Here is a 26900-nt window from a genome sequence, read left to right as displayed (position 1 = left end):
CCTCTACATTAGCTGAGGGTAAATTGATATTTGAAGCGAATGAAAAATAAATACATTTCTCGATTGCAAGGATGGATACCTTTAGGAAAACCAATAAATCAATATGGCCCAGTCCATCCTTTTGAATTTTGGTAATAAGACAAACAGTTTGAGTTTGCCATCAAATAATACCTGCTGAAACCGAGTTTCATAAAAATCGATCGAAGATTGCAGGATTACATTTCAGGTCACATCCGCCATCTTGGATTCTCAAATTTTTCAAAATTCGACTGAATTTTCGAGTTTCCTGTCTAAAAATACCGCTCGGAACACAACAGATGCGTTCAAAAACTACGAAAGTTTCAAGATCAGGTTTTCCTTCAAGTGAGCCTCATTCCTTGGTCCCATTAATATTGGTATTTTTTTTTTTTTTTTTTTTTTTTTTTTTTTTTTAAATCATTTAATTCTTATATTTTTGTCACGGACATTAACGGACATAAAATATACGAAGTAACTTGAAGCACAGCATTGAATAGGTTTTCATGTCTTATTTGGCAGAGCAGCTCACTTGAGTTAGGTTTCAACCTAAGAATACAACTATATCAACTTCGGTGTGTTGCACAGTATCTTGCGCATTTGAAGGCGTTTTTATTTGGTCCGACCTTGACGCACGGAGAGTAGAGTCTTGATGTGTTGACTTAGAGTGTTGTTTTCGCTGCATACGTCGAATGCGAAATGATGAGTAATTGTCATATCGATGTCGAAAGTGTGAAACCACGTACCTCCGTTTGCGGCGTTGCAAACTTCCTGTCTTACTTTACTTTTACTCAAATTTTTAAAATTCGACTGAATTTTCTAGTTTCCTGTCTAAAAATACCGCTCGGAACACAACAGATGCGCTCAAAAACTATGAAAGCTTCAAGATCAGGTTTTCCTCCAAGTGAGCCTCTTTCTTTGGTCCCATTAATAATGGTAATTCTTTTTTTTTTCTTTCTTTTTTTTTAATCAATTAATGCTTATATTTTTGTCATGGACGTTAACGGACATAAAATATGCGAGGTAACTTGAAATACAGCAGTTCACAGGTTTAATGCCTTACTTGGCAGAGCAGTTTACACGAGTTAGGTTCCAACCTAAGAATACAACTATATCAACTTCGGTGTGTTGCACAGTATCTTGCGCATTTGAAGGCGTTTTATATTGGTCCGATTGTGACCAACGGAGAGTAGAGTTTGTGTATTGACAGCGAGTGCAGTTTGCGGTGCATTCGTCGAATTTGAAATAATGAGTAATTTTCACATCAATGGTCGAAGTGTGAAACCACTCATCTCCGTTTGCGACGTTGCAGATTTCCTGTTATTCTTTATTTTCTTTGCGAAGCTAGTCAAGGTAGTTTCTTGGAAACTTCCTTGATTTCTCTTTTTTGTTAATAAAATATTGGATGCATGGACTACATTTTGCAATGAGGAACTACAGTTTCCGGCTTAGTTTAGAAACAACGTAAGTCCCGTTAGTTTCCCTATGTACATACGTGTTTTTGCTGATGAGCCAGAAACTATAGTTCCTGATTGTAAAATGTAGTCCAAGTTTTAAGCTATTTAGTTGGTATGTTTTTCTTTGAAAAAATGAAATAGGAGCGGGAATTTTATAGCACCGCAATGGAAAGACGGGGTTTCACTCTTTAGCCATCAATTTGTGTGCTGATACAAAAGTTCCAAATAAACGGACCAAAGAGCTCAAATTCTTTTTTCAATGCCGTAGGCAGATTCTAGTCAAATCTATGTCCATTCCACATTTAAGGACCGCTATTTCTAGCCTAATTAAGGAACAAAATACATGTATGTGTCATTAGTTCCCTTGGCAAGATAGGTGCTTCTCTAGATGAAGCAGAAAAAGTGGTTTCTCTTTACAAAATATAGTCCATCAGGCTGATCGTTGAATTTGATGGACAAAACTATAAACAAGGAAGATAATGAGAAAATGAAGGAATTCTATTGTTTAAGCACTTTAACAATCGATATATAAATGTCACGAAGATCCTAGAGTGACATTTCGGGTTAAATAAAATATTCTATTTGATAGACAAAGAGATAGATAAGGAAGGCGATGAAAAAATGGAGGAATCCCATTGGTTAAGCACTGTAGGAACCGCTATTTCTAGCCTATTCAAGGAATAAAATATGTGTTATTAGTTGCCTTGTCTAGATAGATGCTTTGCTAGATATATCAGAAATAGTGATTTCTCATTGCGGAATATAGTCCTGCAGGCTGATTGTAGAATTTGATGGAAAAAACGATAGACAAGGAGGACAATGAGAAAATGGAGCGATTCTATTCGTTAAAACTTTAGCCGTAGATATATCAATGATAGGAGGAACCTAAAATAACATTTCGGGTTAAAATAGAGTATCCCGTAACATAGTCAAATGTTGAAAGATTTTCAAGTTTTAGTAATGCATACCTTTTAATTACTTATTTATATCTTCATTTTTATTTTTCCATTTATTTTTCGGAGATATCCGAACATAGTCATTTTTTGCACATTTCCTACACTGTTTCTGTTATATTTGTTGTGAAACAATTGCTTCTGTTCTCTTATTTCCTCCGAATCTTTTAAAGATATTTTCGCTTTTGTTTCTTCCATTTTTAAGAAGTAAGTTTATGGTTGGGTGCGTTGATGGAAAAAAGAAAAGAATTCGGTCGTATCCTGAACTTGCAGAGAGGTTCATTAAAATAAGAGCAGTCAAGTCTGGAGATAAGAGCTGTAAAAGGATCGGTAAAATATATCACTAGCATTGCGCTCTCGGAATTCGGATATTTTGAAAAGTTGTGAAGGAAAGAGAGGTTTGCCAGCGACCTTCATTAATTTCATCCCCTAAGCCAAAGTAATCCATGAATTAATATCTTTTTTTGGCGTCTTTAATACATTACGATGAAATCATTAAATATCTGTATGACGGCTTATCTTCGTAATTGTGCAAATCAAAAATGGACGTATTTCTGCCAAACCGAACTATATGTGCATTAAGACATGAACCCTGAGACCTACAAGAATATGTGCATAACATGGCTCACGTCATGATGCACATAGCTCCGTTTGATAGAAACACGTCCAAATATGATTTTCTTCCCCCTTATCATGAATTTTATTTGAAAATTTAGCTTCAAATGTGTTACCATACTTTACTTTAAATTCCTCCTTCTTTTTCCGCACCGAAAAAAATAATATGCTGTTTTAGCACCTAGGATGTCACAAATGTGTCTGGTGATCCGAAGTTGTTGTATTTACTGCCTCCGCAGTTAACTTTACATCCTGTGAATGCAAATTTAACTGTGTAAGCAGTTAAGGCAGCATCTTGGGATTACCAGACACATTTTTGACATCCTAGGTGCTAAAACAGCATATTATTTTTTTCGGTGCGCTTCTTATGTTTTCTTGTCGTCTCTTCTCCTCTCTTTCCTCGCGTTTTTTCTCCTTTATCTTCATCCTTCCATACTCTTCTCCCCAATCCATCTCCATTCTCTCACTTCCTTTCGATTTTTAATGCGTCCTTCTCTAACGCATAAATAGTATTTTCCAATCTCAGTCTATTGAATTACGGTTGAAACATGAGATAGAATTTGCGAAATGGAACGTTTTGGTAAGTACCACGCTTTCTCTATATTTAACTGTAGTATTTGCGGTTTTGGGTTTCTTCCATTACAAAGATCTGCGCATTCTACCCACTTACTTGGCAAACTATTTGCGCTTTTAGGTGCATTTTTATTTTGCGCTTATAGGCTCTGCGTTTTTGAGTTGTGGCCAAATTTTCAGTTAAAAATGCCTGATATTTTTCTGATTGATACTCAATCTACGAGGGAAAATTTGGCAATATTAGAATTACATTAAAAAATACCCATTTCCCGGAGAAAAATTACAGCGTGACAGGAAGCCAACAACGTGGCAAACAAAGATACGTTGATTTGCACTTTTGCCATCGATATTTGAATGGTATGACGGTTGGTTTTTAAAGAAGGAAAAGCATTCTCCACGAATAGTAGAACAAGAGGAGAAAAATCAGAGATTAAAAACAAAATGTTTATTTTAAGCAACCCAGTTGCCCCGGTCGAAACAGGACAGGCAGGAGTGCGCAGGGACAGGACGCGAGCCAATAAAATATAAGAAATACGGTGCTGGACGCAGACGAGAATCAATTTATTGCCCCTGCTAAATCGCATTAGTTTCAAATAAGATCATCCTCAAGAAGCTCCCTTGAAATTATTTCATGCTCCTCTGATCGCCGCGCAACTTAGCGCTCCCTATTCCTCTCGAGGTTTCGAACTTTCGCCGAGACGTACTGATGTGCGAAAGCAAAACGCCGTATGAGCTTTCAGACGTTGCCAAATCGCCTCGGACAAATCAATGGTTTCCGGGAAATTGATGCAAATTTTTCTCCCGATTTTTCCGAAAATTTCGCTCGTTGTTCTATCGTAAATGCCTGAAAATCTCAAGGATAAAACTCATTACCATAGGAAAATCCAAGAGGGGGGAGGGGGCTGTAGGCTCTCTTTTCCGTTCGCTTAAGGAAAAGGACTCCTTTACCTCAAGCGAGCTGCTCTTTTAGCATGGCTGGAGCTTCCTCTTTTTAAAGGAGGAAGAAAAAGGGAAGACAGAAAGAGAGGAGGAGGGAACGGACGAAAGAAGCAAGAAGAACGCTTATATTTGGTAATTTGAGACGAAACTGACTTTAAATTACATATTAATTATTTTAAAATTTCGACAATTCTTTTTTTTTTGGGGGGGGGGGGCTGAGCTTCTGGACCCTCCTTCGGCCTCTCTTGTTTGAAGTATTTGGATCCGATTACATTTCCTGAATGATAAGTATTTTCAAAGAGGAAATTCGGTAACATTCGAATTTTCTCACGGCGTTTTTATTTACAACCGTGATAATGATCAACGCCGTATTAGGCTTCAGACATTGCAAAATCTCCTTCGATAAAACGCGAATTTCCACGAAACTTGCAAATTTTTTTCTTCCGATTTTCCAGTCCACTTACTTCACAATTTGATTTAAGTGAGATTTGATCTGAGATCTGAAGCGTCTAACAATCTCAAGGAAAATTAATCATAACTTTCCTCCAAACTGAATCATTTCTAAGAGGAAATTTGGCAACATTCGAATGCTCTTACGACGTTCTTTCTCAACACGGCAGTTTAGCAAGGTAATGTGGAAAAGAGTTCGGAAAGTTCAAAATAAAAGTATACGAGTATTCGCCGAGCGAAAGCCAATAGTGAGACGATAAAAACGAATAATAGTTCACAGAAACGTCGTGGAATACAAACAATCGCTTTAGAGATGGATAATCGAGTGTGCTGTTTGATCACAGCGGGCGGCTGCACAGAAGTGGTCGCATTTCGCGCCCTTTTGACACCAAATGCTGCGGGGTAAATTGCGGATTTCACATCGCAATACACGTACCCTCTGCGCGCTCTGGCACATGACGCAATCGATCATATTGGAGAGGAAATATTATAAACAAAATCAAATACAATTACAATATCCCTACCATTATGCTGCTACAAGGTCTTATAGTTAGCATTAAATAAAACAATTTTGCAGAATAATGGTAGGCTGAGATGTTTAACTCTTTAATTATAAATGCTGCAAGGTATGGAACACTGTGCACTTGGTCAGTAGGTTTTAAGAAATCAAATTTAAAGTTCCCACAACATTCACCTGCAAAGTAGAATATTTTGTCGGAAACGGACGTTTAACACATGGACTAGTTCTGCGTTCTCAGCGCGTGTGTAGACATATCATCGTTTTCAAGACGAACGAAATTAACATTATTTCAAGGTGATCACGTATCTCGCTTGCGATGTTTCGAAATCTCCGTTACTATTTTAATTTTTTAAAAAAGACCGGACCATCATCATGGCTTGGAGTTTTCACCGAATATTATTTACAAAGAAAAGGAAAGCACTGAATCCTTCAATAAATGATATTCAGTAGTTATCCACGCAGAAATTAAAGCTTTACAGGAGGTCTGCAACGCCGCAAATCGAGTTACGCATTTCTGCAGTCTCACCATCGAAAATCTGTAATTATAAGGCTAATGGAAACGAACAAAATGCGAGAATGAAGTAACAAACGGGATGCAAGTTGTTGACGGCGCAGAGATACAACTATACGTACTTAATGGATGTCCGTGTTGCGTTTACAAAATTGAAGGCGCGCTGGTGCGAGGCGTGAACTCTCGATGTTTTCACTCTACGCTGCTAATGAGCTGTCGCTCAGATTCGGGAAAGATTAGACTGATCCAACATCATGGCATGAGAATTCGGGAGAATGTTCTTTGTAAGGAAAAGAATAATCACTGAAATGTTCAAATAATGACGTTCAGTGGCTCTCCGTGTAGAAAATAAAGTATGGCGGGAAGTCCGCAAAGCCAAACTGCGGTACGCAATTTCTGCAGTTTCATCATCTGTATGGTTACATTTACTCGAACTTACGTTTTTACTCAATAAATATTAATCCTCCAAATTATTCATATTAAGTGACGATTTTTGTTTTTAATTTTTAATGTTTTTCAATTATTATTCTATTGTAAATATTTCAATTAAAAAAAACTATTTTAATTATATTAATTTTATTTTAATTGTCATATACTCTGCCGTGCTAAGAAAAAACGCCGTATGAACGTTCGTAGATTGCCAGATTATTCGGAATAAAAGATTTATTTTTGAGAAAATTTACGAACACCTTGCCGTGAAATTGTCAGATACATCAGATTAAATTGCGACTAAAATTCTTTGAAAAATTGGAGGAAAAATATTCACAAGTCTCCCAGAAAATTCGTATTTTATCGGGGGGAATTTGGCAACGCCTAAAGACTAATACCACATTCTTTATTAGCACGGCAGTATTTCCTGTATTCCAGTGCTTAAAAATCGTTTGATCACACAGAGTAACATTAATCACAGTCGATGCGCTAAAAATCACACTTCGAATTCGCAACGATATTTCGTCACGTCTGAAAATTGTTCTTTGAAGTTTGAAAATGTTAACTGAGAAGTGATTGTTTCATTTCCCTTTTTAATCAAAGTAATTCCTTGCTGCGCGGAAATGCGAGGGCAACGTTTCGCGTAGGGCAGGAGTGAGGAGCAACATTTTCACCCGAGCGAGGTGAGGTGCATAGGGGCGTAAACAGACGGAGCAAATCCTCTGAAGTCTAGGACTGCGCGAATACGAGTTTTAAAGTCGGGCTCCGTGCGTGTTGAAGTCAAGTGCACGCGAAAACTTCGCCAACCGCCGCCGAGCTCCCAACTTCCAGTTGACACCAGGATGTTAACTCGAGCAACGTCTGAACAGCTTACACCTCTCGCCCCCTCCCTCGGGAAAACACGAATTTAAAGTTTATATCCTTTTTTTCCCTCAGTCTGCTGCTAATCAGGACATGGGTCGAATAAAGGGGTAATATAGCATTGCGTCCAAAGTAGAATACCTATGTAGGGAGAGTATGACCACTGGGCCCCGTGGAGTACTTTAAGGTGACTCGATGGACGCCATATTTTGTGTCAGAACGGCATGCGGTACATCGCATCAATTGGTTCCATTTTGTCAGCTACTCGTCATTTTCCTCCAATTTTGAGATCGCGATTCTGTTGTCAGGAGACTGAAGCACTCACTTACCAATTTTAACAAAGAAATTCAACGTAGTAAAGGCTTGGTTTTTTCAGAGAGAAAATATCGCATTCAAGTGCAGTTTCGATATCAGTATCGAATGCGATTTTTCTCTCTGAAAAAACCACGCCTTTATTACGTTGAATTTCTTTGTTAAAATTGGTAAGTGAGTGCTTTAGTCTCCTGACAACAGAATTGCGATCTCAAAATTGGAAAAAAATGGAAACAATTGGTGCGATATATCGCATGTCGTTCTGACACAAAATATGGCGTCCATCAAATCACCTTTAAGACCCAAAAATGGCAGCGCTTTGTTTTGATTTTTGAGAATAAAAGGGGATTCACTGCCAACTTTGACGGGAATCAACTGGTTATCACCAACCTTACTTGCTGCCAACCTTACGATATCGAAGATGATTTTCCTCAAAAATAGCACTAGATCAGCCGTAAAAGTATGTAAATACGTCGTAATAATGCATTTAAGTAAAGTTCTCAACGCTTTATGCAAATATAACAACATTTTGAGTAATTTTGAATTTATATTTTTATTTATAGTGTCCGCCATTTTTGGGCCCAAAAAGGCTCCAATAAACCCAAGATGACTGAGCCAAATAGATGTGGTAACCGCAGTGACCATACACCCTATAAACGTACTCTAGTCAAATGTATTGGACTCAATGCTTACATTGCTCACTTATTCTGTGGTGCTAAGAAAAAACGCCACAGAGCGTTATTTCTTGAAAACTGTCTCAATGTTTTTTATTCTCTGCAGATGATATTTTGAGACAATTTCAAGCATTATAGTGTTGCTTCGAGATTTTTTGGTGAAAGAAATAACAGCCGAGGTTTTGAAACACGGCAATCACGATACGCGTTTTTGCTGTCTAAAAGCTAGGCATGAATAATCGATTATAATCGATAATTATCGATGAAAATCGATTATCGAGAATCGAATTATCGATCAAATATCGATAATTATCGATATTTCCCCATTTGAAGCTGTGATTAAGAATCGATTATTCAGGTGTTCGTCGCGAACACCCTGTTAATCGTTCCTTTTCCAAAGGCAGGTCAATCGATGTATCGCAATGCAAGCCGCACGCTTCTCTATAGGTTATGTTTGTACAACATTAAAAAAAGATAAAAAGTTTGAAGGTTCACAACTTTTTTTATTTGTGCTTTTGAACGCGGCTCTTCGAGAAATTTCACCGCTGAGTAAATAAAATACGCCCCGGGTACTTAATAGAGGTTTGAATATATTTTCCGCTACACCAGTCCTCAAAACCGCATCACTGGTCAATCAGAATCGTAGATGCGTCGCATAAATCAAATATAAAAACAGGAGTGAGAAAGAAAAGGGGGGGGGGGGTGCCATCGTTGGATTCGTATTTTATGCTGAATCCTCGCAACAGACACTCTGCATTTCAACAACCCCCCCCCCCCCCACTCCACCACGCCCCCGTGTTCGGAGAATACGAGAAAGTAATCTTACAATCAGTGGCGTGGCGTTAATTGCGATAAATCGATTGTTATGCCATTTAAACCTATGGAAAAGGATCGATAAACGGGGTGTTCTCAGAGGACACCTCAATAATCGATTCTTTACCATAGGCTTAAATGGCAAATCAATCGATATATCGCAAAAAAACGCCAAGCCACCGCTTACAATCACTGAAAACTCATGAATGTATTTCCACCAATGCTGCCGTTCGAAGGAAGAACACCGTATGAACATTCGTGAGTTTCCCGAATTTTTTTCTATAACCTGTTTATTTTTGAGAAAACGAGAAAAAAACAATAAAAAATGGCTCGAAACGCCACGTAACAAGATGGAGAAATGGTGTTGGATACACACCATTTCGCGGGGAAATTAAAGCCGAGAAATTTCAAAATTCACAATTAGAGTCAAAAAATTGTACACTGGAAAAAAGTCGCTTGGATCTGGAGTCCAGAATCTTAATAATTTTGACAAGAAAAAATATTCTTGATTTAGTACGATTTTTTCTTGAATCGAATAAGAGCCAGGCCTCTCATTTAGGCGGATCTCCTTTTGATTCAAGCAATAAGTCCGATTGAATCAAGAGTATTTTTTCTCGTCAATGTTTTTAAGAGTCTGGACCTTACATCCAAGCAACTTTTTTTCCAGTGGATCTAATGAGGACAGTTATGAATGGATTCCCTTGAAACTTTAAGGAACTTAATGTGAAATTGCGAACAAAATTACCTGAAAATGGGAAGGAAAATATTCATAAGTTCACCAAGAAATTCGTATTTTATCATTCACTGGAAAAAAAATATCGGTGTATTTACTAAGAAAAAGGTAAAACTACTAAGAATTCAGGGTTCTATTTGATCCCAGTTTTTTCTTGGTAAAATTACCGTTTATGGAATTGGTAATTTTACCGAGAAATCTCGGTAAAATTATTGAACTTTCTTGGTAATTTTACTTGACCTTGGTAAAAACGCCAATATTTTTTATCGACTGTGGTAGAATTACCGAGATAAAATGGCAAAGTTACCGGGAATTGATTACCAATAAAAGGGGTATTCTTACCTGAAAAAAAAGTAAAAATACCGGTTTTTAGGTATGCTTACCAGTCTGTCTTGGTAAAATTACCAATATTGGAGTTTGGATTGTAGCCGAGTGCTAGAAAGAATGCAAAAATGGCCTTTGTGATATTGATTTTGTGACCCTGACGATGAAGCGTTCGCTTCGAAAAGCTTCGATATAAAATTGTTAATAAAATGTAAGTGTTTTTTTAAAAACATTTTTGCATTATTTCTAGCACTCGGCTACAATACAAACTCCAATGTATTTAGTGCTACTACCTTCAGACATTGCATTACAATGTTCGCTGATTTTGAATTACCAATAACTGGTAAAAAAAAAGTGAGATGGTAAAGGTGCCAACGGACCTTGGTAAAAACGCCGGGAATTTTTTTTCAGTGTTGGAAATTTGGCAACGGCTGAAAGTTCATACGACATTTTACTTGAACACGGCAGAATGGCGCCCGGAGCTCATGCATTTTCAGCGTTTGCGCCGCGCTGTTCACCTTCCACCCCCTCGGAGCATAAATCAATTTTTGCGGGCATTCAGCGGGGGTGTTTTGATGTTTTTCGAATATGAATAACAAAAGTTGCGCCATCCATCAAAGCTCCGCGGGGCCGGTGGGTTACCGAATCGGTTGGCTTGAACTTTTATGCGGGAACACCTCGGCTATTAGTAATCGCGTGGAAGTTGGGGAGGATCAAACTTGGGGCCGAGAGCCCCCGAAAGCTGGGCGCGACCTCCCGGATGAATGCTAATTCGGGCGCCCTCTCGTCTTGACTCAGACTCCCACGATCGAGTCCTCTTCTCCTGTGCTGAGTAAGAATGCCGTATGAACATTCGAGAGTTGCCAAATTTGTTTCGATAAAATGTTCATTTTTGAGGAAAGTTATGAATGTTCCTCCTTGAAATTTTCGGGAACTTTCGGTGAAAAAAAATTCTCGGCGTTTTTACCAAGATCCGTTGGTTCCTTTACCATCTCACTTTTTTTCACCAATTATTGGTAATTTTACCAATACAGACTGGTAAGCTTACCTAAAAACCGGTATTTTTACTGTTTTTTCCAGGTAAGAATACCACTTTTATTGGTTATCAATTCCCGGTAACTTTGTCATTTTATCTCGGTAATTCTACCACAGTCGATAAAAAATATTGGCGTTTTCACCAAGGCCTAGTAAAATTACCGAGAAAATTCAATAATTTTACCGAGATTTCTCAGTAAAACTACCAATTCTATGAATGGTAATTTTACCAAGAAAAAATTGGGATCAAATAGAACTCTGAATTCTTGGTAATTTTACCCTCTCCTTAGTAAATACACCGAGATTTTTTTTTTCAGTGTTCGGTGAGATTGCAAACAACATAATCTGAAAAATTGGAAGAAAAATATTTTAAGTTTATCAGGAAATTCGTGTTTTAGAAATGGAAATTTGGCAACGCCTGAAGGTTCATACGGCGTTCTTCCTTAGCATGGCAGTCTTGGATCCCCTCCAGTTCACCCGAAAGTTTTCCAGCGGCGTGATGGTGGAGCTGTGGCGGATGGTAAGATTGAGGCATATAATATGAGAGTTTATTCGTATTATACGAGTTTCCTCTGTTATCTTTTTCTTCAGGATCCAGAGTTAAGACTCGTAGTCGATTTGACCCCCCCCCCCCCCAAAAAAAAAGAAAAAAAATATGATTTGATTTGCAAAGGAAGTAAATAATCACTAAAACAATCCTTATATTCATAATCCGCAGACTCTTAAAAAATTGACAAGACAAAATACTATTGACTCCTTCTTAAAAAGTACAAGAAAAATTACCGCAAGTGTCCCGAAACAGGAATTTTTTCAAAATAAATTCTAAGAAGTCCAAATGGATATACGGTGTTTTTACATGGCACGGAAGTGGGCACGACATTTTTGAAATTGATGGACAAATTAATAGACGAAGTGGCCAAACGGCAAATGGAGTGCTAACAGCTGAAACGGGTCGTTGTTGAAGACTGAGGGGGATTAAATAATCTAAGTATAGTATAGAGTCTCCCTTTGGTTGCCGTTAGTTGGTCAACAATGGAAAAAAAGACTCTTCGATCCAGAGTCCAGTCTCGTCAAAAATTTGACAAGAAAACATAATCTTGATTCAAACGGATTTTCTCTCAAAGCAAGAGCCAAAAAGCCGCTTAATTAAAGCGGATATTCGTTTGATTCAAGCAAAAATCTGATTGAGTCAAGAGTATTTTCCTTATCAAATTTTTAAGAGTCCGGGCTCCAGATGCAAGAGACTTTTACCCACTGTCTCAAAATATAAGGAGTGAGAGAACTCAGAATATGTTTTGGTTTTCTGCTTAAAAGATTCAACGATTACTGGCAACGTGACAATTAGAAGGATGCATTTTACGACTTCAGCCATCGATTTGATCATGCACAATTCGCTGTTGGACAGTTTAACAACGCACGGAAAAAATTTGCGCATGGCAGTGGCGAGGCGTTCGATTATCGATATTTTCCCATTTGAAGCCATGGTAAAGAATCGATTATTAAGGTGTTCATCCTGTTTCTCGATCCTTTTCCGTACGTAAATGACAGTCGAATCGATACATCGCAAAGCACACCACGCCACTGGCGCGTGGGGTAGCCATGCAAGTTGCGGGATTACATCTGATCCGATTGCGCGCCCGCTCGACCACACAAATTATTCCGCGACTTCTTTCCGCCGCACGGTGGATCGAGTCAATCAGAAAGGTCGGAAAAAATTCGGAAACTTTAAACGCTTATCACTCCGTATAAAAAAAAAATTGAGGTTCTAAAATGGAGATGCTGCATGTGTGAGGAATTTGCCATTTGACTTTTATTCCTTGTGTAAAAGTTCGCGAGAAACACGATGGTGCCACTGGTTTTCTCTGAAATCATCTCCCAAGCTCAAAAAAAGCTCTCAAAGTGAGGCCAAAATGGAGGGGATATCCCACCCTACCCTGAGAGTCCACCTCTACATCAAAACAAACTCTCCATGCAAAGATAGGGAGCAAATACATTGACAGGGCTGCCACTTTATTTGGGGACTCCAAAACTGAAAACACGGCAACCCTGCTAATGTATTTGCTCCCTATCTTTGCATGGAGAGTTTGTCTTGATGTAGAGGTGGACTCAGCGTGGGATATCCCCTCCATTTTGGCCTCAACTTGAGAACTTTTTTTGAGCTTGGGAGTTGATTTCAGAGAAAACCAGAGAGGCACCGTCGTGTTTCCGCGAACTTTTATGTAAGAAATAATAGTCAAATCGCAAATTCCTCACGCATGCAACATCTCCATTAGCTTCTAAGAGCACTCCTTGAAATTTAAAATGCGACGAAATAAACATAAAAATTCGCAGTTTTAGTCAAAAATTTAATGTACGACCTTCCGAATTGCCTCGATCCACAGTGCGCCGCTTCCATAATGCCGAATGATTTGTTTTCATCTGCGAATCCGATCGCGGACGGTTATTATTTTTTCCGCTCGCGAGAGCGATTTCTTCGATTCGTTTGCTAAACGCACGCCAAAAAAACACGGTGTTGACGTTTGAACATGAGCCGCAGGTCTCTTTTAAAGCCGTATTTTCGAGGGCTCACCTTAAAATTTCGACAATAATTCGCGATGTCCGTTTTGTATTTTCCCTCGCTTCGCTGCGAGAAGCGAAGTGGTGCGAATCAGGGGCTACGGCTCTTCCCGCAACGATTTATTCGCCCACGCAAAAATTGAATTTTTACCGGAGCGTCGAGTTCTTACATGGAGAGAAGATTCATATTCCATGATCTCTTTTTTGGAAAAAATTTGCGAAAAATACGATGCATCACTGGAAAAAAAACACATTGGATCTAGAGTTCAGACTCTTAAAAACATCGACAAGAAAAAGTACTCTTGATTCAATCAGAATCTAGCTTAAATCAAGAACCAAGCCTCTTAATTTAAGCGGATTTCGTTTTGATTCAAGCAAAAATCCGATTGAATCGAGAGTATTTTTTCTTGTCAATGTTTTCAAGAGTCTAGACTCTAAATCCAATGTGGTTTTTTTTTTTTTTTTTTTTTTTTTTTTTTTTTTTTTTTTTTTTTTTCCAGTATGATATTGGAAAAGATAATATGGATGGCTGAAGTGCAAAATCTTGTATCTCAGTTTGCAGACTTATTGTCACATTTTACTTTTTTTGGAATTCTAGTTGACGTATTTTTTTGTTGAAAACTTTCTTTTCTTTTTTTCTTTGCAGACAGGATATTCTGAATAAATTTCGAGCAATGAAGTTGCTTGCTTCTTTTCAACAAAATATGAATTATATACATCACACTCGAAAATTTACCGGAGCAACGAATTCTAGCATAGAGAGAAGATTTATAATCCATTATTGATCTATTTTTGAAAAATTGCGAAAAATACTATGCATATTGGAAAAGATATTATGGATGTCTGAAGTACAAAATCACGTATCTCTGTTTGCAGACCAATTGTCAAACATTACTTTTTTTTGGAATTCTAGTCGACGTTCTTTTTTTTCAAAAAAACTCTCTTGTATTTTAATCTTTGCAGATAGAACATTATGTATAAATTTCGAGCTACGAAGTTGCTTGTTTGTATTTGACAAAATAAACTGAAAGCGAAAATTTTGAAACACTGTGATGGAGATACGTGGTTTTGCGCTTTAGCCATCGACAGAAATTAGAATTATTTTTTAATTTAATTAAAAAGTAGAATTGTTTGATGTTCGAATGGTGTTTGGTGAGACTTGAGTGCTGATTTAGCTACCGCCTCACAAATTATTTTTATTCTAACGCGTAATTTACAGAGGGTAGTTCGCAAAAATTAATGAAATTCTACACAGCCTCGGTCAAACATTGAATGGCGATAGTTGGGGTTTTATATTTCAGTTTAATTTAAACCAACGCAATCTAACATATTCAAGCTTATTAAGCCCATGTAAACGTTGCCTATACTATTAAATATACTTGATGGGAATTTTACGCTTTCCTGACCTCTCAATTTTTAACACCATGCTCACAACTTGCTTCAAAATTTTACTCCTGCTGCCGGAGCGTGGCAAATTCGGCCACACTGTTTCCAACTGACCGAAAAATACAGGATACCATAATGAAAGAACTGATTGAAAAACTGACGACGTCAAGAAAAATGCAACGATGCTACATAATCGGTTAACATGTGGAAACATTGAAGGCGCCCCGACCTTTTTTAATGGCAACGCCTGAATACAACTATTCGTATTTATGAGATACCCGGGTTGCATGCACACTAATAGCAGGCGATCTGGTTTCCTTGCAATGACACTGTATAGTTGCAATTGAATGTGCGGGAAGATTGTCTGTTTTACATATACAATCTCGTTGACTATGACCAACCTCGGAGTCTGGATGAATCGTGTAACACTGCTGCAGTGTTGCCAATCAGGACGCGATATACGGACATTATTTTTTATCTTTAATTATGATGCTGAAACGCTAGTACGAAGTCGCTCTATTTACCTACTTAATAAATAATGCTGATTTTGTGCTCAGCATTTCAGTTTGTTGTTCCCACGACCCATCAACGTGAATCTAATTTTGATTCTCGATAACAGACAATTCATCTAATATTTCTGCGCTATCAAATGATTTATCACTTTTGTGTTGGATACCATGTTCATTTTAAAAATGTGCGAGAAGGGAGTGAATTCAACATTTTTTTTTTAGTGAAAAGTAAAATCAATATAACTCAGACGTGTATGACGGACAACGGAAAAAACATTAGTCCGTATAAAAACATATAGTTAGTGATTCAAAAACCGTATACAGCAGTTCACGCTGAGCATATTGGGACTATAAACGCCCGAACCAGTGGCGTGGCGTGCTTTGCGATATATCAATTGATCTGCCAATTAAACCTATGGAAAATTATCGATAAACAGGGTGTTCGCAGCGAACACCTTAAAAATCGATTATTTACCACAGCTCTGATGGGGAAATATCGATAGATCGAGAAGCATGTCACGCCACTGGCCCGAACTTATCAAACTGAGCCAGAGACACAGGAACTGGAAGTCTCTAGTGAAAATAAAAATAAATTTGGAGAAAAATGAGTATTTAAATTCCAATCTGTAATGTTCAAAGCATTAAAAGTGTCGGAGTAGAATACTAGTTTACGCTCTCTGTTGGCACAAATCGTTGCCCCTCTGAAGTGAGGGCATCTCTTGATCTCCAGAGCCCCAGAAAGAATGGGTTTATATGTAAGACAGGATTCACGTGGATATTAAGATACGCCCTCGTGTCAGAGAGCCGACGAAATTTAGCCTATACGACTCAAAACTTATTATTCAGGACACCAGAGAATGTTTTCGATCGAAGATCCAATTTTTTGGGCCCGACTCTGCAAAAATTGCAATTATCTTTTGAAGATATTGCCTCGTAGGCTCAGCAGGGTCTTTTCACTCTATACACACCTATGTCACATATGTGTAGACGGAGAAAAAAAAACCCCTGAATAAGTGGGAATGTCGTTAAAAGGCAACAAAGACTTGGACGTACACGATGGAACAGCCTTTGATCGTTCCTCCTACGAGCCCTTTCGGCGCCGAGATCTGCCCTGTGGCGGAAAAACGTCGTATGAGTTTTCAAATGCGGCCAAATTTCCGCCAACATGGACTGAATTTTCTTGAGCATTAACGCATAATTTGTCCCCCTTTTTTCGTGGAATTTCATCCTCATTTCTGTGTTCTGCGATGGTTCCTGGTCTGCATCCTGGTCATCCTGGTTCTGCGCTGGGTGCTTGTATGAGTGTGTAAATGAGTGCGGGAATTCATGGCGGTAAACGGTTTGATTTGAACTTGTCCTCTTGGTTTTTCCACATTTCTTTTTCTAAACGTGTCTTAGATGCCTACAACGAATATATTAAAAAAGTTGGGACATCGAATTTTTATAATACACCTACTTTTGCTCGGTAACAGGCAGTAATCTCAGATAAAGTTGGTTTTTCTTCTGCTCATGGTGGTCCTGCCGGTTCAAACAGGCCGTTACAGTCCTGGATGACCGTTACTCCCAAATGAAATTAATTGGTCTATAATGACGGACCAAAAATAACCTTCAGCTAAAAAAATACATGTGGGTAAGTGAATTTGAGCACAAATCAACCTAGAATACTTTTGTTTACGCAATTTTATTCAGTTCCCGCCCTACATTTGAATTTCAAACTTGTCCCGATTTCGCCGCCAATCCTCTAGCCAATAGTAGAGGTGGTTCAAAAGAAGCTTCATTTTTCGCTTTTAGCGCTCCGTCTTTATGTGTTTCACTGTGCGCCGTATTATATAAAATAATTAGAAATTCAACCTTAAAATTACAAAAATGGCGAGGTTTCTTCTTCGTCCTGATAAATCGTTGGTTTAAAGATATGTGGTATTGTTCCTTCGCCATCGATTTGACAACGCTTGTAGCTTCATAGGGTGTTCTTCCTAAGCATGGCAGTGCAGTTATTGTGCGCGAAAGGATAATGTGGGCACAAGTGTTGCTAAATAAAACATGGTGTGGAGGCGCGGCGAGGGGAAAAGGGGATGAAGCGAGAGAAAGGGAAGTAGCGGAGACACAGGTGAAAGGCTCTCAAGAGTCGAATGCGTAATGCTGGTAGTCGTCAAATATTAAGCGACTGTCGGTCAGACCCATTTCCGACTAACGTTGCCGTTTTCTGCATAAAAAAATGACGATTTCTGGGTGCTTCATCCGGAGACAATATGGACCGTGCCATGCAGAAAGAATCTAATCCACATCAGCTATTGCCAAATTTAACGGAGAAATTCAATTCTTTTTACAAGTGTGCGTTTTTCCGGATTCTGTTGAAAATTTTCAGGAAGTTGCTTGGAACTACGCAGAAAATGTATTGAAATTTGAACGAAAATCCGCACAACCGTTTTCATGTAAATCATTAAATTGCCCAAGTAAATTTGGTAATACATGATGTGGCTTAGTTCCTTTCTGTTTAACGCGGTCCAATTATTACAACGTTAAGATGGATAAAATTAAGAGATGAAGTATATTGATTGCTAACTTTGCCGTTTTCTGCATACAAAAATGACGATTTCTGGGTGCTTCATCCGGAGACAATATGGACCGTGCCATGCAGAAAGAATCTAATCCACATCAGCTATTGCCAAATTTAACGGAGCAATTCAATTCTTTTTACAAGTGTGCGTTTTTCCGGATTCTGTTGAAAATTTTCAGGAAGTTGCTTGGAACTACGCAGAAAATGTATTGAAATTTGCACAAAAATCCGCACAACCGTTTTCATGTAAATCATTAAATTGCCCAAGTAAATTTGGTAATAGATGATGTGGCTTAGTTCCTTTCTGTTTAACGCGGTCCAATTATTACAACGTTAAGATGGATAAAATTAAGAGATGAAGTATATTGATTGCTAACTTTGCCGTTTTCTGTATAAAAATATGACGACTTTTGGGTGTTTAATCCGGAGACAATATGGACCGTGCTGAGTTGAAAGGAACTAAGCCACATCAGCTATTGCCAAATTTAACTGAATTACTAATTAATAAAGACTGAAATACTAACCTAACTAATTATTTTTACAAGTGAATGTTTTTCCGGATTCTGTGGAAAATTTTCAGGAATTTGCTTCGGACTACGAAGAAAATTTTCACTGAAAAAAAAAAAAACACATTGGATGTAGAGTCCAGACTCTTGAAAACATTGACAAGAAAAAGGACTCTTGATTCAAGCAGATTTAAGCTTCAATCAAAAGGAAATCCGCTCAAATTAAGAGGCTTGGTTCTTGATTTAAGGTTAAATCTGATTGAATCGAGAGTATTTTTTCTTGTCAATGTTTTTAAGAGTCTGGACTCTAGATCCAATGTGTTTTATTCCCAGTGTATTGTTTGCAGAAAAATCCGCACAACCGTTTTCATGTAAATCATTAAATTGCCCAGTTAACTTTGGTAATAGCTGATGTGGCTTGATTCCTTTTCGTTTAACGCGGTCCAATTATTACAACCTTAAGATTAATAAAATTAAGATATGAAGAATATTGATGGCTAACGTTGTCGTTTTCTGTATAAAAATGTGACGATTTTTGGGTGTTTCATCCGGAGACAATCTGTTCTAGAGACCCCGCAATACAATCTGAGAGATACTCGTGTGAGGCAACGATAAGATTTCAAAACAAGAAGTGATCGAAGCGGTGAAAAATCATTACAAGGTCAGGAAAGAGTAAAATCAAGATATGAAGTTCGATGGCTAATAAAAAATAACCTTACTGGCAGTGTAGAGCGGGGCATTGCGAGTTCACGCGCTTCCAGCCATCGTCCCTTCAATTTTGCAGACGCAACATGGACATCCATCAAGTACGAATTGTTGTATCCCTGCGCCGTCAACATTGAGCATCTGCTTGCCTCCAAGCATACTTTGCTATACTTTCAATTTTTGTTTGTTATAATTTTGGGTGGCTAAGTAACAATAGCGCCTATCTGCAAACTGACAATTTTGCAAGACGAAGAGAAAATGTCGACATTTTTGTAATTTTGAGGCTAGGTTTCTCGTTTCTTTCATACATTACAAAATGATTGCAGCGCTCCTCCACAGAAGTGGGAAGAAACATTAAAATCATCAGATGCGTATTTCACACTGCAGGTTGCGGCGAAGTCGCTACCTCATTTTTGTCTTTGCCAGTTAGATGGTATTGTTTTTTAACCCTCGGTATATCAAAATATATGCAACCTCTACATGGGTTTAAAATAGTTAAGGATACGTTAGTTTTGATTTTGTTCGATTGCGTTAGTTGCGAGAAAAGGGGGTTTGATTAAGTTAAAACCTAGATTGTAATAGATATTTTGCCATCAATATGTTTGTTCATCTAATTTGTTCATCTAATATTCCAGGTGTTGTTCATAAAAAAAGCACAGAAAAGTCGGATTCTTGCGGCAATTATTTACGGAATATCACACGGAAAATGTTTTTGAAAAAACGCTTTACACTCAAATTGTAGAACCATTTAAATTTTATAGTCTGCGGAATAATCTTGTGTTAATTTCTAAACGAATTTTTGCGATCGAGCTTCGTTCACTGTTAGTCCATGGAATGCAGCTTCCGTGAATGTTACGAGCAAATAAAGTTGACGGAAGTTGAAAGCAGAACACATTGTTTATTGCTTGTTAGTGAAGGACCGTAACAATTCCGATTGAATTAAATTTCGGACTTTAAATTGAGGAGAAATGATACGAACCGCTACTAACAAGATGAATTAAAAGTTGTAACCGGACTTTGGTTGGACGGATGGTAGAATTGGATTTACACAAGTTGGCTTTGTTATTTACCGCCAGTCGCGAGAATTTGGCAGATGAAATAAACTGCGTTAGGCGGAAAGGAGCCAAGTCACATTTTGCCTAAAAAAGAGTTGGTTTTAAATTTTTATGTTAAGTGGCTGAACGTTTCCTCCTCTCAAACTTTCAAATTCGTGAATATATTCTTGAGTGGGAAAATAAGCATCGAATATGATATCTAATATTTAATATTATGGAGGCATACACCTCCAAAACCTTTAATTGTGGCTTAATCTCGGGTTGATATGAATTCATATTTTAGAGTTCTGGAAAATCCAGTTGAATAGGTTTCGAAATTGTACTATCGAAAAAATACACAAATTATTAAAATATAGTTTTAGAACTGAAACAAAAAGCAAACAAAAAATACTACTAAACAGATTGTAATATGGTTTGAATTCACTGGTATACAGTGACACGTCTTTTTTTCAGAAGGAGGAGAAATTAGAAAAAATATATCTCCTTTAAGCACGAAGATGCTTTGGCAGAGCTTTTTTATTTTTTCACTTCCTAAAATCACGCATTCACATGGAACTGGGATTGAAATGATATCTGAATGTGGCTAAATTGCATTATTTTACACGGAAAAATAATTAATCTATAATTTTTTATAATTTCATATCATAACCGGCAATTTCATCCATTCGGTTTCTCTGTTGTCGCATTTGAATAAAAAGGTAATTTGAAAAGTGTGACAAAAAGGAGAAGAAAAAAACACAAAAATCTTACTCAGACATCTAGATTTCAGTTATTTGCAAAAAAATAAAAGCTAACATTTCCTTTTACTCCAAATTCTTCAGTCAGACATCCACTTCGGCACACCACGCATAACTTTAAATCAGCCTTAAAATTCACCGTAAATCTCACTTTAAAAATTCGTTTATTCCCGGAAAGTAGCAGACGCACTCACCATCATTTACATTCACCCATCAAAATTTTTCAAGAAAACACTAATTTTTCGCGCGAATCATTTGATACAAAATCTGAAAAGGGTAAATATACAGAAAAAGCTGAAAGGTAAAAGGGAAGGAACTCCTGCTCTTACCTGCGTGAGTTAAGAGCTTTTGAACATGACCGCGACAGAGGTAACGCCACAAATCCGCGAACCGCCAAGGTCTCGACGCACTCAACACTGAGGGTGTTTCCCGCTATTTCATCATCGGATGATTATTAAGCACAGCTTGGAGCCCGGCGCAGCCTCCGAGAACGCGGGAGCTTTGTGGGCGCAACGCAACCTCCAGCGAACTCTAGCCGAGGGCGCACGAGACAAAAGACCCTTCATTTTCATCACCTCCTGCTACCGACAACGCACTCTAGCGGAGGGCGCTCGAAGGAATTCGTCTAGATTTTCTTCATTTCCCACTACCGGGAACGCATTCTGTTGGTTCGACGCTGAAATTTCAGTGTGGAGTTATCACGCGGGAAGGCGCATCGCAATCGTGGACTTTAAAGGGTGCACCTGAAAATTAAGATGATGCATGTGTGAGGAATTTGCGATTTGACTGTTGCTTCTTACGTTTAAGTTCGCGAGAAACACGATGGTGCCTCTAGTTTTCTCTGAAATCAACTCCCAAGCTCAAAAAAGCTCTCAAGTTGAGGCTAAAATGGAGGGATTCCCACGCTATCCTGAAAGTCCACCTCTACATCAAGACAAGCTCTCCATGCAAAGATAGGGAGCAAATACACCACTTTATTTGGGGACTCTAAAACTGAAAACACGGCATCACTTCTAATGTATCTGCTCCCTATTTTTGCATGGAGAGTTCGTCTTGATGTAGAGGTGGACTCTCAGGATAGCGTGGGGTATCCCCTCAATTTTGGCCTCAACTTGTGAGCTTTTTTTTAGCTTGGGAGTTAATTTCAGAGAAAACTAGTGGCTACATCGTGTTTCTCGCGAACTTTTACACGAGAATCAACAGTCAAATCGCAAATTCCTCACACATGCAACATCTCCTTTGAAAGGTGAATTGAGCTGGTGCAAAAAGGGCATTTCTTGGTTGCAGCGTCTCAGAATCTTTGCTAATCTACGCCCAAATTAAAAACGCCGCTCCTATTAAATATGTTTTCAGTTCGTTGCCGACAAGTGGCTGTTTTACAAAAAAACCAACAAATATGCATCCTCACTTTTTCCGAGTCAACTCTGACATACCATCGGGAACTCAACATGAAAAAGTGGAACATCGAGTAGATTATCGATGACCAACGTGTCGAGTAATCCGTTTGGCAAGCGATGTTCATTTTATAACGTTTGTTATGTCAACTACTTGATTCAACATTCCTTCAGTCATTATAAGACCGGTAAAATGCAATGGAAATCACTTCGTAATTATCATACTGAGAAAAATATAGTGTCCAGACGGTAAGATACATTCCAGATTACAAACCTTCGATTGGAGGGTAGATTAAGGATTCTTGAAGGCATTGCTCATGTTCAAATTTTAATTATGCAAGCAAAATTATACTCCAGCAAAGTTTACTCAGAAGCAAAATATTGTAGAGACCCCCACACAATAGGTTTCTTATGCGTTGAATAATTTGCTTCACAACCTGCTCAATTTGATATTAGGTTAAATTCTCCTAAAATATAATGTTGATATCAAGAGTATCTGAACATTCAGTGGAAACTTCAGTCATGCCCGATAGGTCTTGAAAGATCTGTTGATAGCCATATTTGTAAGGATCAATTATCTTGAATTTCCTTATCCTGAATCAGAAAAAATAGGTATATTCTTCATTTTAAGGTGGAGATTTTCCCTTTAGGTTGCTAATAAATTCATTTGCGAAAAAAATATTTCTATATTAATGAGCACGAATAAACTTTTCAGCCCTGCAATCTTATATTTTTTTCAGTAAACCTTATTAGAAAATCATAGAAGTTAAGTTAGGTCACTTTCTAAGAGGTTTAATATGCTGACTGTTCATATTACTGATAAAAATTGAACATCATCTGAAGAAAGTCTCGAGCAAAGCAAAAAACGAACACGAATGCAACATCTGATCAGACTCCATAAAATCGCTGAATCTAATCTGTTTCATATTCTCATCGCAAAAACTGCACCGCTTAAACTCCTCTCAGTTCTCCTCAGACTTCGAGAAAGAACAAAAGCACCGAGCAAAAGTCATCACGGAATTGAAACTTCTCGTTTGATTAAAACGTCAGCAAAAGTTGTCAGACAGAAGCAAGCGCGAAGTTCAAGTTGAACAAATTGGTGATCCCCATCGAAACTCAGCGATATTGGAGATTGGGACAGCGTTTACGAAAAAAGCGTCAGCTTCTAAATCGTAGCAGGGGGAGGGAGTCAAGGGAAAGAAAACAAATGGAAAGTTCTGTGGGATGGTTTAGTCGGGACGTTTCGTATTGTACTCGTAATATCAAAAGTTTTCACCCGATATCACGAGAGAAGACATATTATTTGGCGGACATCAATTATCATGATTGTGAGGTGACTCGACGAAAAATTGGATGTATTTATGCCAAAAGGAGCTGTGCTGCACAGTGCACACGGACTCTACACTTATAGTTCCCTCATTATTTTCATGTGTTTCCATTCAAAATTTAGAAATCTTTTAATGGACCACCGAACAAAGTACAAATTTAGGCATTCTAATAATATATGCCTCTTAACGAGAAATATCAACCAGAATAACGTGCTTCACTTAGAACACGATTCTCGCATCAAAAAATACTGAAATCAACTTCTAGCTAGGATATTGACGCTTTTATTGATTACGGAAAACTTGAATTGTCCAGTCAGAATAAGCGCATTACATGAGGCAAATCGAGCCTCACAAAGGTTTTGGCAGCTTTCTTAGTCGAGGCAGGTTTACCACTCTTCACTGCTCAAAATGGAAACAATTTGATGTAGCTGAGTCAAAGCGTCAATATTAAAGGTTGCTATATTTTCTTTTCGCAGAGACTGCTATGCGCTATGGTAACGTTTCATGTGCGATTTGACTCACGTATACATACCATTGCGTTCTCATGAGCGGGTGGTTTGAATTCACGCGTCAAAAAACATCGAATATCTTAGTCAGGAGTTAATTGCAGTAATTATTGGTGTGCAAATCGTGCTTCAACTCAAACTTTGGTTAAGAATCACATCATTGGTTGGAATGCTTAACTTCGTACCTTGTCGAGTGGTCCATTGACTTGAACTTTGCCATTGGACTTGACTTTTAGACCAAAGTTTAGTTACCTTACTTGTTTTTACGGTTCTGATTGATCACGATCAATCAGAACCGGTTGAAAAAATGAGCCAAAAAAGCGCATCTCTTTATTGAAAAAAGTAGTCCAACTGATCGAGATGAACTATGTTGACTTGAAGCCAAGCTTGGCAATTGCTCACTGATTCACAGTAATCTTGTGATAATCCTTGCACTAGTTCTATCAGACAAACCAGAAAAATAACTACACAATGCAGCCTGATAAATTTTGTCATCGCCCCAATCTTAAACCAGACCGAAAGTCTTTGCTGAACTCTGTCTGATAGAACTAGTGCAAGGATTATCACAAGATTACTGTGAATCGGTGAGCAATTGCCAAGCTTGGCTTCAAGTCAACATAGTTCATCTCGATCAGTTGGACTACTTTTTTCAATAAAGAGATGCGCTTTTTTGCCTCATTTTGTCAAACGACATTAGCGCTGTTAGTTTCCCTATGCAGATAGTTGCTTTTATGGGTAAACCAGAAACGACGCTTTTTTGCTTATTGCAAAATGCAGTCCAGTTATCATGTACGATGTACAAGTGTGTTGCAGTATATTTTTGTTTCAAAACCACGACTGAAGCATCTTGATGAGAACTCTTGTTAACCCTAGTCTGCCTGAGCCTCCGAACCAACGAGAAAGCCTGAGCGGGGTCAATTTGACCCCAGCTGAAAATCAATTAGTTAGCTATGTTTTTTTTTTCATGTTTTTAGTTAATATCAGTGCACTAACCTTACAGGCCTTAACCATAAAGCATATCTAAGTTTTAAAAAACACGGCGCAGGGAATGCAACCATTTTATCATACACACGTTGCCATGTTGTTCTCAGCATGAGAAAAAAAAAATCATAGGGCTACTAAATACTGAAAACGAAAAAAATCTGAAAAATTTTGCTTGTTTTATAAGTTTCTGAAAAAAATTAAAAAGAGAAAAATGAATACACCTTCAAAGTAAGCTTTTGTGATGCTAAATGGTAAAATATATGTTATAAGGACATCTGACCCCGCTCAGGCTTTCTAGGGGTACTCGTGAATTTTTTGATCCCTCATGCACATTTTTTTTTTTCCCTTCAAAATCCTGTTCCTAGATGTTTTTGTAGAGCTATTTGTGAAGGACAAAAAATTTCGTGCATACCACGAGAAATGACAAAGAGTTGAAACTCCCGTGGGGTCACTCAGACAGACTAGGGTTAATATGACGGTATGGATGCAATAATAAAATACGCATTTGGCACATTAACTTCACAATATTTGGACAATACAATTAACTTTACAAACTGGAACAATACAATTAACTTTACAACCTGGAAAAATAACATCGAACAGTATAAGATTGGAAAACTCCATATGATAGAAAAAACAAAGTGAGGAGAAATAGAAAACAAGTTGGTTTTTGCAATCGCTAGCGATAGCAATATTCGTCATGGGAACTTTAGCTTCTGGGATATGAAAATTTTAAGGTACAGTTCGTTTGCAGTATCTTCAGAATTGAAGGGGCTATGTAATTTTGTGTCAACATCTCTTTTTTAACATTTTTAATTTTTTTTTCTTTGCATACAAGAAAGCTGTTATTTACCAATTATTTATTTTCGTTGGATTATACATGGTTTTCGGAAGTTAACGCATTTAACTTTCAGTTTCGCTTTTTCGGCGTAAAGTATGATATTTTTACTCTACACATATGCCCGAATACGCATCATAAGTGACCTATGTGCCTCCTAAGTTGCCATTTTTTCATTCAAATAGATGTAACCGAAATGTTAGATGTGTACTACTATACTACTTTCATGTCATTGCTTTATTTATTTTTTGAAAAAAGAAAATACCATAATTAATTTGGGCGAACAGTGAAAATATACATCAATATTTGGGTCAACATCTCCCTGATTATATAACGGATGAATATATTAGTATTTCTGTATAAAAAAACTTAGCTTTTGTCTTCAGAGATACACTGATTCTAGTCCAAGGCAATTTGTTTTATTGAAAAGACAAAAAAAAAAAAAAAAAAAAAAAAAAAAAAAACAACTGAAATGTTAGACATACTATTTTCATGTCTTTCTATTTGTATCAATAGGTACTTTTTGCTTAACTTACGAACGTTGAATGCAAATAAACTTTATTGAAAAAAAAAAAAAAATAACGTCATTAATTTGGGGAAACATGTGGCTAATTATATGAAGGAG

General features: G+C 37.7%; 1 protein-coding gene across 2 annotated transcripts in view; it reads right to left on the bottom strand.

Annotated features, from left to right (window-relative positions):
• Positions 1-21702, bottom strand: part of nAChRalpha4 (nicotinic acetylcholine receptor alpha4) — a 389540-nt gene extending 367838 nt beyond the window's left edge. For both annotated transcript variants that reach the window (XM_019041336.2, XM_019041335.2), the window contains exon 1: positions 21555-21702. The gene's annotated coding sequence lies outside the window, so the exon portion shown is untranslated. The remainder of the gene's footprint in view (positions 1-21554) is intronic.
• Between the last annotated feature and the right edge of the window lie 5198 nt (positions 21703-26900).

This window comes from Bemisia tabaci, chromosome 9, assembly GCF_918797505.1.
Source record: "Bemisia tabaci chromosome 9, PGI_BMITA_v3".
NCBI lineage: Eukaryota > Metazoa > Arthropoda > Insecta > Hemiptera > Aleyrodidae > Bemisia > Bemisia tabaci.
This window is presented reverse-complemented; position numbering and strand designations above follow the sequence as displayed.